This window comes from Anguilla anguilla, chromosome 6, assembly GCF_013347855.1.
Source record: "Anguilla anguilla isolate fAngAng1 chromosome 6, fAngAng1.pri, whole genome shotgun sequence".
NCBI lineage: Eukaryota > Metazoa > Chordata > Actinopteri > Anguilliformes > Anguillidae > Anguilla > Anguilla anguilla.
In genome coordinates, this window is record NC_049206.1 from 61,412,789 (window position 1) to 61,424,034 (window position 11,246).

The following is an 11,246-nucleotide window of genomic DNA, read 5'->3' on the forward strand; positions in this document are numbered from 1 at the left end:
CACTAAAGCTGTGTACTGCGAGACACCGCCGTACAGTCACAGGAGACCAGCGCACAGTCACAGGAGACCAGCGCACAGTCACAGGAGACCAGCGTACAGTCACAGGAGACCAGCGTACAGTCACAGGAGACCAGCGTACAGTCACAGGAGACCAGCGTACAGTCACAGGAGACCAGCGTACAGTCACAGTCGTACAGTCACAGGAGACCAGCGTACAGTCACAGTCGTACAGTCACAGGAGACCAGCGTACAGTCACAGTCACAGTCGTACAGTCACAGGAGACCAGCGTACAGTCACAGTCACAGTCGTACAGTCACAGTCACAGGAGACCAGCGTACAGTCAGTCACAGTCGTACAGTCACAGGAGACCAGCGTACAGTCACAGTCACAGTCGTACAGTCACAGACACAGTCGTACAGTCACAGTCACAGGAGACCAGCGTACAGTCACAGGAGACCAGCGTACAGTCACAGTCACAGTCGTACAGTCACAGTCACAGTCGTACAGTCACAGTCACAGGAGACCAGCGTACAGTCACAGTCACAGGAGACCAGCGTACAGTCACAGTCACAGTCGTACAGTCACAGGAGACCAGCGTACAGTCACAGTCACAGTCGTACAGTCACAGGAGACCAGCGTACAGTCACAGTCACAGTCGTACAGTCACAGGAGACCAGCGTACAGTCACAGTCACAGGAGACCAGCGTACAGTCACAGTCACAGTCACAGTCGTACAGTCACAGGAGACCAGCGTACAGTCACAGTCACAGTCGTACAGTCACAGTCACTAGCGTGTATCGTGACAGACCGCGTACGCTCACAGTCTGTGAGGTGGTTCTTTCCCCCGGTGGCGGTTCTCCTTATGAGTTCGGAGTGGAGCTGCTGCACTAATCATTTCTTCGCTTTCTGTTTGGAAATACGCGACACGTTTTAAATTAACTCTCCTTTGACCTGCTCTCGCACGAGTTTGTAATAGATTACCCCCCCCGTACACACACTCACCCCCCACCCCCCTCGTACACACACTCACCCCCAACCCCCCCGTACACACACTCACCCCCCACCCCCCCCGTACACACACTCACCCCCCACCCCCCCCGTACACACACTCACCCCCCACCCGCCCCGTACACACACTCAGTGAGCAGACATGCCAGTAAATTCCCTTCACGCTGTTGCCATCATAATCTCGAGGAAATCGATTTTCAGAAACGCGACTCCAATCCTCCGTCTCATCCAGATGCTGAGGGCCTTCTGCTTCGGACTGAAAGCATTCCCATGACAACCAGCATGAGACACCTGGTTTGCACATGCAAGAGAGAGGGACATCCACACACACACACACACACACACAAACTCACACACACTCGCACACACATACGCATGTGATCACACATGTTCATGATCCTTTTTTTTTTGTAGGCAAAACCCTTGCCCCTATGTTGAAAGTATACTGAGTTGACAGTGGTAGCATTAACTATGTTCTGAATAGATAGTAAATTGTCCACTGTACTCTCATGTCAAACTGATGTTTTATAAGGTCATGTGCAATCTCCAACTTCCCGCCTTCCACAATATCATGAATATTAATAAAGGGGCGTGGTTAGCAGTGTCTGTACATCGATTAACTATCCATTAACATATCACTGAATATCTCTCTCTACTCTCTCCCCTCCCTCTCTCTCTCCCCTCCTCCTCTTTCTCTCTCCCTCCCTCACTCCCCCCTCTCTCAGTTAGAGCGTAGGGTGTAATGGGTTCATGGGTATTCATTTGATTTTATGGTCCTGATGGAACCATAAAGCAAAGGGCAAAACATTCATACACCTGATGTCACGGCGATATTAAATATTAATGGACATGATTTCAGAGATGCATTTCATTTCAATTCCCCAAACAATTTTTTTATTACTTTAACAACTCCTAGAAGTACATTTATCTGTGTATATTTTCATAAAATAAAGCATAGTGTGCATACAGTGATGGTCAGAAGGGCTAAACTGTGTTGTGTTATAATGCACAGGTACCTAAACTGTGTTGTGTTATAATGCACAGGTACCTAAACTGTGTTGTGTTATAATACACAGGTACCTAAGTTGTACAGGTACCATTTCAGCTATTACGTTGATTCGCTCATTAATTTTGGGTGGGGGATGACATTCGGTCCCTGGACTGAAATGCAGTTTTGTAAGTTTGGTTCTCTGTGATCTGATTGGTTTAGCCAATGTTTTGGTGTTTTGCCTCCCCTGTGTCAGAGTGAGTCTGCCTCTGTCTGTACTGTACAGCTGCTTTGCCTGGATCCACTCAGTGTCTGCAACTTTGACTAACAAATAAACGCCAGAATTATTTTATTTTTCTTCTTCACAAACACAGTTCTGCGATCGCTGATACCACCTCGCTGAGCTGAGTTTGTGAATAAAAGTGTAACACCTGCGGCAGATCAGCGGGGTGAGAGCGGGCAGATCAGCGGGGTGAGAGCGCTCAGCGGGCAGATTAGTGGGGTGAGAGCGGGCAGATCAGCGGGGTGAGAGCGCTCAGCGGGCAGATTAGTGGGGTGAGAGCGCTCAGCGGGCAGATTAGCGGGGTGTCGTCACGCTGAGGCTGTGATCCACGCGGTCGGAGTATAACCCGGTCGAAGTGTAACCCGGTCGAAGTGTAACACCTGCGTTTACCTGTGAGTGACTGCTAAGGGCGGGTGTGGTCAGAACTGCAGCTCCACTCCACCGGCCAACTCGCTGAACTCTGAGACAGCGGGACAGCGCACGCTCCTGAATAACAGGCCTTCTTTTTAGAAACCGCCCGCAGGGAGGGAGGAACGCCGCGGCTCCTCCTGGCACACGGCCCGGCACATTTCGCCCCGCTCTGCGCCTGACGACCGGGTTACACTCCGACCGGGTTACACTTCGACCGGGTTATACTCCGACCGCGTGGATCACAGCCTCAGCGTGACGACACCCCGCTAATCTGCCCGCTGAGCGCTCTCACCCCACTAATCTGCCCGCTGAGCGCTCTCACCCCACTAATCTGCCCGCTGAGCGCTCTCACCCCACTAATCTGCCCGCTGAGCGCTCTCACCCCGCTGATCTGCCCGCTGAGCGCTCTCACCCCGCTAATCTGCCCGCTAATCTGCCCGCTGAGCGCTCTCACCCCGCTGATCTGCCCGCTGAGCGCTCTCACCCCGCTGATCTGCCCGCTGAGCGCTCTCACCCCGCTGATCTGCCCGCTAATCTGCCCGCTGAGCGCTCTCACCCCGCTGATCTGCCCGCTAATCTGCCCGCTGAGCGCTCTCACCCTGCTGATCTGCCCGCTAATCTGCCCGCTGAGCGCTCTCACCCCACTAATCTGCCCGCTGAGCGCTCTCACCTCGCTAATCTGCCCGCTAATCTGCCCGCTGAGCGCTCTCACCCCACTAATCTGCCCGCTGAGCGCTCTCACCTCGCTAATCTGCCCGCTAATCTGCCCGCTAAACTCTCTCACCCCGCTGATCGGCCCGCTGAGCGCTCTCACCCGGCTAATCTCCCCGCTGAGCGCTCTCACCCCGCTGATCTGCACGCTGAGCGCTCTCACCCCGCTAAGCTGCCCGCTGAGCGCTCTCACCCCGCTGATCTGCCCGCTGAGCGCTCTCACCCCACTAATCTGCCCGCTGAGCGCTCTCACCCCGCTAATCTGCCCGCTGAGCGCTCTCACCCCGCTAATCTGCCCGCTAATCTGCCCGCTGAGCGCTCTCACCCCGTTAATCTGCCCACTGGAAATATCTCAAATTGGGCCCTACCACCTAGGAACATCCCATGTTCTGGTTTTATTTTAGTATAACCCCCCCCCCCCCCCGCCATATGAGTGACAGGTTGGCAGTACGCTCTAATTTAAGCACTCTAACAGCCTCACATCCACCCCAGCACATTTCCGCACCACAGACAGAACTATGCTGCTGTGCTTCCGCGTGTTTGGACGTTTTATGAAAAGCCAATCTATGAATCTTGGGGTTTGCTTAAGTACACTTGAAATCTGGACTACTATTTTATACTTAAATAAAAAGTATAATTAAAGCTAATGTTATCTATGTATGCTTAATTACACAATTTCCCCATATTTAGGACTCCATGTACTAAGCCCTTTAACACACGCAAAACCGTTTACCTTTTAGCACGCAAAGCTAACAACCAAACCAGTCATTTGTTTTGCACGTTCTAAAGATCTTTGTAAATCAGCTGTTTTAATTCCGTCTGTTTTTATTTTATTGCGCTTCTGAGCGGTTTCTCTTCGTCGTTTTTATGAAATGCTGCAATAACACCCTCTCTTGTCAGCTGACGAACTTTCGTACGATGCTAAAGAAGGGAAAGTCCAACCCGTCCGCGAGGGTGACTGACGCGCTCTTTGTATTAACTTCGCTCGCGCGCTCTGTATAAACTTCGCTCGCGCGCTCCGTATTATTTATTCGTGTGTTGTATGTAGCAGGTTAGACGATGCGGGGCGATGACCAGTACACGCTGTCACAGCTGACCTCGTGCAGCGGGAACAACGCGAACCAGCGCGTCAGCAGATGTAACGTTTCGGTCGCCGTTCATGTGATCAGCACAAAAAACTTCCTCAAAGTCAGAAGCCAGCGTTTCACTTTCTATTAGATTCTTGACTGATCCAAGCCGTCCCGCGTTGTGGGGTCGTTCGGTTCTTGTACCGCAAACACAGATTTCAAGTTGATTTCAAGCAAATCGTTGCCTCATTTTTTATGTGTAACTGCTTCTTTTCGTGTCTGCATTGCTGTATTAATTTAGTTTTAGTATTAGTGCTGTATTAGTATTAGTGTAGTTTTGTTATTAGTGCTGTATTTGTGTAGTTTTTGTATGTGCCTGTATTAGAGTAGTTTTAGTATTAGTGATATAGTAGTGTAGTTTCTGTATTAGTGTAGTTTTGGTATGAATGATATATTAGTATTATTGTAGTATTTGCATGTTAATATGACTTTACATGCATGGGTGCCACCAGGGAATTTGGGCCCCCTGAAAAAGCCCCACCACCCCAGAAAATCCTGTCGTCTTATATTTCTATTTTTTGAGGGCCCCTGTCGATCAGGGCTCTTGGAATGGTACGCTGTAGTGTTCCGCTGTAGTGTTAATGTTTGTGTCTCACAGTGATGAAGAGGAAGCTTTTGGAGGGTTTGTGTGTTTTTTGTGTGTTTGGCTCGTTGCCGTTTGGCAGTGGAGCGCTTTGGAGAGGCCGGACTGACCCCCCCCCCCCCCCCCCCCCCCCCCCCGGTCTGTCTCGATCGTCAGCATTGTATTGCCTTGGTTACACATTCAGTAGTGACATCACTGTCCCATTAGAAGGACGGTTGATGATGCTACTGGGGACTGACTCTGTGTTGCTCCCCTTGGGTTTCTGCAGATTAGTAACCTGGAGCAGAGCGTTCCAGTTCAGGGAACTGAAAACTACACGCTTGCAGTCTGTTAGCTTTAAATAAAATAAAGGTTAGGTTTAAAAACTAGGTTTTTGATTTGTCTTTTTGCAGCCAGATTGCACACTTATTCACCACCTGTATGCTTCACATGCTTGTACACACTGAAAGGACTCTGAGACCGCAAAGCTGCTTCTGTCACTGAAGTTGTGAAAGTGATGAAACAGCCCCACCTAGTGGTGTAGAGTGTACTTGCAGTTTTCCCCTAATGGAGATGCTGTGTACTGCAGTGTACTGTGCAACAAAAAGCAACAGTAGAGAACCACACGAAGCAGAAGTAAGCCCCGGGGATGTGATATTTACATCCATCTGGCTGCTGATATTAAGGACCTCGTGCAATTGCTTGCATTTTGCATGTTAATTAAGCCACAAGATAAAGACGTGCACTTACTCTATCCAAATTTAGCGGTGGAATATAATGAAAAGTATGTCATTTATAAACAGGTGTAGGTCTAACACTGCCTCTGCTCTGGTGCTGCCCTTTCGCTCCTGATTGGCAGATCACTGAAAACACTCACCACTGATTGGTTAAAACATAAATCACCATGTGGCTAATATGAGCGTCACCATCTCCAAAAAACCAAAACCAACTCGTCCACTAGAGAGCAGTAGAAGAGCTGTGTTTGTAACTTTAAAGATCTCAATTGAATAAAATAGGCTTAATAGCAGAGCATGTGTATTGTTTGGGTCTTTATGACTGTTAAGAAGCAAGCAGTGAAGAAAAGAAGGTGATGATATGTAAAGATGTGAAGAAGTGGGGGGGGGGGGGGGGGGCGGGGTGTGAGAGTGTTCTCCCCTGGGGGGGAGGGGGTCGGGCCGTGTGATCTGGGTGTGTAGGAGAGCGTTGTAAGGGGGGGGGGGGGGGGGGGGGGGTCCGTGTGATGTGGGCGTGTGTGAGGGTGTTGTGTGGGGGGGGGTGGGGGTGGGGGGTGGGGGGGTCGGGCCGTGTGATCTGGGCGTGTGTGAGAGTGTTGTACGGGGGGGAGGGGTCGGGCCGTGTGATCTGGGCGTGTGTGACAGTGTTGTGGGGAGGGGGGGTGTGTGAGAGTGTTCCCCCCTGGGGGGTCCGTGCTCTGTCAGGCCCAGGCTTGAACCCCCCAGGGTGCTGTGGCTCCACCGTGGGGCTCTGCCGTGGGGCTCTGCCGTGGGGCTCCGCTGTGGGGCTCCACCGTGTGGCTCCACCGTGGGGCTCTGCCGTGGGGCTCCGCTGTGGGGCTCCACCGTGGGGCTCCGCCGTGGGGCTCCACCGTGGGGCTCTGCCAGTGCGACGCGTGCTGCTTTTGGGCGGAGTTTACTGCCTGGTGCTCGTACTGAGGCTCGGAGCTGAGCGTGTGATTGGCTCAGTTTAGCTCAGTTTGGCTCAGTTTGACTCAGTTTGGCTCAGTTTGGCTCAGTTTGTTTTGCTGCTGATTGGTGTTTGTCTCTGAGCCTCAGCAGAGCCCTGCTGGAGGAGGTGTGAGTGGGAGGCGCTGGTACCAGCAGCGGTCTCCGTATCCGTATGCATGCCCCCCCCACGTACTGCACGCTGTGGGGATTTGAACCCGTAACCACTGCCATGCTGTGTGGGAGCTGATCTGCCACTGGCACTGAGCATGCTCAGTACACACTCTTCACCCTCTCTTTCTTATTTTCTTATATTATTATGTTTTACATATTGACAGGTTCTGAACAAGATACAGGAATGAGGTACAAGAGCAAGGTCAGCTATTTGTTCTCTCTCTCTCTCTGTTTCCCTCTCCCTCCCTCTTTCTCTCTCTCCCTTCATTTCCCTCCCTCTCTCTCTCTCTCCCTCCCTCCCTCATTCTTTCTCTCCCTCTCCCTCCCTCTTTCTCTCTCTCTCCCTCTTTATTTTCCCTCTCTTTCTCACCTTCTCCCTCCCCCCTCTCTCTTTCTGATCCTCTCCCCCCCCCCCTCAAATTTAAATTCAAAATGCTTTATTGGCATGAAATACATTTGTAGATATTGCCAAAGTGTACATACTCTCTCTCTCTGTCTGTTCCAGTGGACAGAATAAAAGCAGGAAGCGTGTGCTTGTTACTGCATGATGCGTAAGACCCTTTTAAAAGCTGAAAGAGGCGGAATGGACTGATTGAAGACAAACCTGTGTTGCCGTGGAGATTCTGACGGTCTGCGGCCAGTTCTTTTCACCCAGATGCCTGCTGGGAAGGGGGAGGAGTGTAGGAGCGGAGGCGTGTTTACACTCCTCTGATGAAGCTGTTTTAATGGAAAACACGCCGCACAGCTGAAAGCACTCTCACAGCGCTTTGCTTTGGATTTTAGCTGTGAAATGTTCCTCCCAGTTTACATCACCTGCTGATGTTTTGGATGTCCTCTCTCACGCACTGATGCCCCCCTCCCCCCACCCGATCCCCCACCCCCCCCACCCCCCCCCCCCCCCCACGCCCCCCCACCCCCCCCCCGCCCCGCCACAGAGGCATTCAGCCGATCTCGTCTGCCAGGTCGCTCTTTCTGAGTCCTCCATCCAGGACAGGCAGGGAAGCACAGGCTGGCTGCAGCTTCCTGTTTGTCCAGAGGAGGCGCTGTTGTGCGATGAGTGCAGGGGAACATGCGCCATCTGCTGGTCATGGTCAGGTACTGACGTCAGCCCACGGCATTGTGAGGGTTAATTTACGGCGCTGGATGCTTCGCTCAGCTGTGTGAGCCGGGAGCTACTGACTGCATTAAAGGGAAACGTTGATCACAAAAGCAAAACAAACTACAGACAGAGAGTACGCCTGGGCCAGTTTCCTCCCATTATGTTCCAATAACGATGTTTTAATGTCCCTTGAAGCAAAGATCAGTCAGCCGCAATATCAGCAGATACGGCAGCTTATGACAGGTCTGCTGTCCTGTTCCCCCAGCAGGGAACGGTCTTACTCTGGGGAATCACATTAGGATGCGCATTACGCATGAATTACCAGCTACACACTGCATGCTGTCAGTTTGCTTTTCAGGAAGAAATTGTCTGTTTTAGACCCCCACCCAGTGTCTCAGTTGACCAATCAGATACTGAGGCCCTGGCCAGCTTTTGTGACATCACCATCAGGACAGTGCAATCAGACTGTGAGGCCCTTTGTGACATCGCAATGAGGACGGACCAATCGGACAGTGAGACCCTGGCCAGCCTTTGTGACATCGCTATGAGGACAAACCAATCGGACAGTGAGGTCCTTTATGACATGGCCATGAGGACGGACCAATCGGACAGTGAGACCCTGGCCAGCCGCTGGGCTGTGTGTAAGTTATGGCCACTCTGGCCACGTGGAGCAGGTCGGCGTGTTGTGGTCTCTGAGAGGTGACCTCAGTATTAAAGCTGGGATTAGTGCAGATTAGGAGAGAATCTCACCTGTCCATCTGTCCACCTGTGCTCGGTCCATCTGTCTGTCTGTCTGTGCACTTGGTGTGAGAGAATACTGTGCCCGGGTCAGAGGAAATGCACCCCCCCCACACCCCCTGCAGTGAACCCATGCTAAAGATACCTACTCATGCCTGCCCACCTCATTCTGCAAGCTCTCTGTCTCTCTCTCGCTCTCTCTCTCTCTTCACTCCTCTCTCTCTTACCCTCTCTCTCTCTCTCTCTCTCTCTCTTTCACTCCTCTCTCTCTTACCCTCCCTCTCTCTCAGTCCCTCTCAGCTGATAAGGCTTATTGTGGACAAACAAGCTTAGAATCATCGCCATGGCAACCACGAATCTTAATGAGGCAACAAGGTCTTCATCGGGCTGTGGGCTGGGGTGGTACCTGCAGATGGGCGAGCGAGGGGGGGGGGAGGGAGAGCGATAGAGATAGAGATGAAGAGAGAGAGACAGAGAGGAGAGATAGAGAGAGACAGAGAGGGAGAGGAGAGAGAGAAAGAGAGAGAGAGTTTGTGCTATAAGACTGACGGGCAGTACCTGTGGGGCTTACACAAGCTCAGAGCGATTTGGGAGAAGCTCCCAGCGCCCCGTGTCTCTGCTCTGCTGCAGCCGCGTTTGGGACCCCCACGGACCCCCACCCTAACCCTCTTGCCCCACGCTGAGGCAGGACCCCCGAAAACACAGGTAAGCTCCAGGGGAGCACTTTCTTTACATTGTCAGTCTTTGGGTGGCTTAGTTCTGATTTAACACCTGTTACTTCCGTGTCTGATTACTGACTATTTCCCAAATCTGTCCATACAGCTGAAGTATTATAAAATATAAAGTGTATATAATTATAAGATAAAATTCTAAAACATAGAGGTTTAGGTGTGTGTGTGCGTATCTGTGGGAGGAGGTTGTGTATGTAAAATGTTTCGATAATTTAAAATCCTGTAACGGATGTGTAGCCCACGACAGAGAGATAGAGCCGCTGCAGTGTTTAAACAGACGGACGGAAGCTAGCGCTGTTCTGTTGGGTCAGACGCACAGCTGAGTTAGCCGCGCATGGTGCTCCAGCATTACAGCGTTTAAAAGCAGGACAAACTAAGTCCTGAGCTGTAATACTGAAATGACATTTCAAACAGCGGATATGTGAGTTCCCTCACGGGGCTGGTGCACTTTGTGGTGAGTGAGACAGTGTGACTGCAGAATGCAGCGAGCAGAACTGTTTAACCACTGGCTGTTTACATAACTATGAGCCACGGGGAGAATGTGAGTGGAAAGGTCTTCCTTTGAGAGTTAAAAAAGAAGTGAGTAAAGTGAACCCATGTGCCGTTAGTAGTTAAAATATAGATTTTAATAAAGATTTTTTTAATGTACACAGTGCTTTTTAAAAAAATGCAATATTTATAGTTCACAAAAAAAGAAAAGTATGCTTTTCAAATGGTATAAAAAACAGAAATAAAAAAATTGAACATAATTTTAAATGTCATCCCGTCTGTGATGTCATCCGGTTGGTGTGATTGGCAGGCGCTTGCAGGAGAGCATGGAGTGAGGAAGAGTGCGGTTTGCTCTGCTCAGGGTGCTTCTGTTAGATAACTGGGAAATGAAGAAGCATCATGGAAATGGTGGGATTTTTGTTCTCTATGAGTACGAAGAACAATACTCATTAAAAGAGTAACAGGACACCCCTTCTCTCCAAATGTAGTCTTTTTGGGATGAAAAAAATAAAGTTGGGTTCCATTTCCACACACTCTCCAAGTGAGGGATGCTTTCTTGCTGTCATGTGATTGGATTGGTTTACTTCCTGATTTTTGAATCGAGAAACCCCACCCACTTCCCCCAGAACCATGTGACTCAGGCACAGACATGCAAGGTGACCGTTACTGCCATGTTTTTCCTTGCATAACCGTATTAATCAGTGGCAGTTATGATAAATGCTCATCATAAATCATATCATTAACTGGATTTGGCTGCGCTATGTTCATGTTTTCAGTTCATTCTGTGACCACAGAACACCTGTTTTTCAAAACAAAACAAAACAAAACAAAACAAAAAAAAAAACACAAATGAAAACAGCCAACACAATGAAAATGGATTTCTCAGAGCTGAGAGGGACAGGGCGTCCCGGGGGAGGGGGGGGGGGGTGGATCTGATTCTACCCCAATGCACTCATCACCGTTAGAGCTCATTATCCAGGCAAGCACCTGTACACAACCGAAAATTAGGAGCGAGGCTTTGAGGCTGTTTTAATTGGCTGTTGCCACGGTGACGCCTCTCCCTGCCCCCCAGGGGTGTGTGGGTAAAGGGCAGCGGGGGTCACCATGTGGGGGTGGAGCTGCCTGACTCAGTCTTACGCGTGGGGCGCACTACTTAGTCCTAACCGACGTGGAGATGTGGGAGACCCTGCACATAACGACAGATCGCTCGGGCTTGTCTGAGTCATCAGGACGCTCGCTGAC

The 11,246-nt window shown here is 50.7% G+C and overlaps 1 long non-coding RNA gene across 1 annotated transcript in view; it reads left to right on the plus strand.

Moving 5' to 3' along the window:
- Window positions 1–7,796, plus strand: part of LOC118229493 — an 11,749-nt gene extending 3,953 nt beyond the window's left edge. The window contains exons 2-3 of the long non-coding RNA XR_004765683.1: window positions 7,112–7,149; window positions 7,453–7,796. This is a non-coding gene — a long non-coding RNA (uncharacterized LOC118229493). The remainder of the gene's footprint in view (window positions 1–7,111; window positions 7,150–7,452) is intronic.
- Window positions 7,797–11,246: the final 3,450 nt, after the last annotated feature.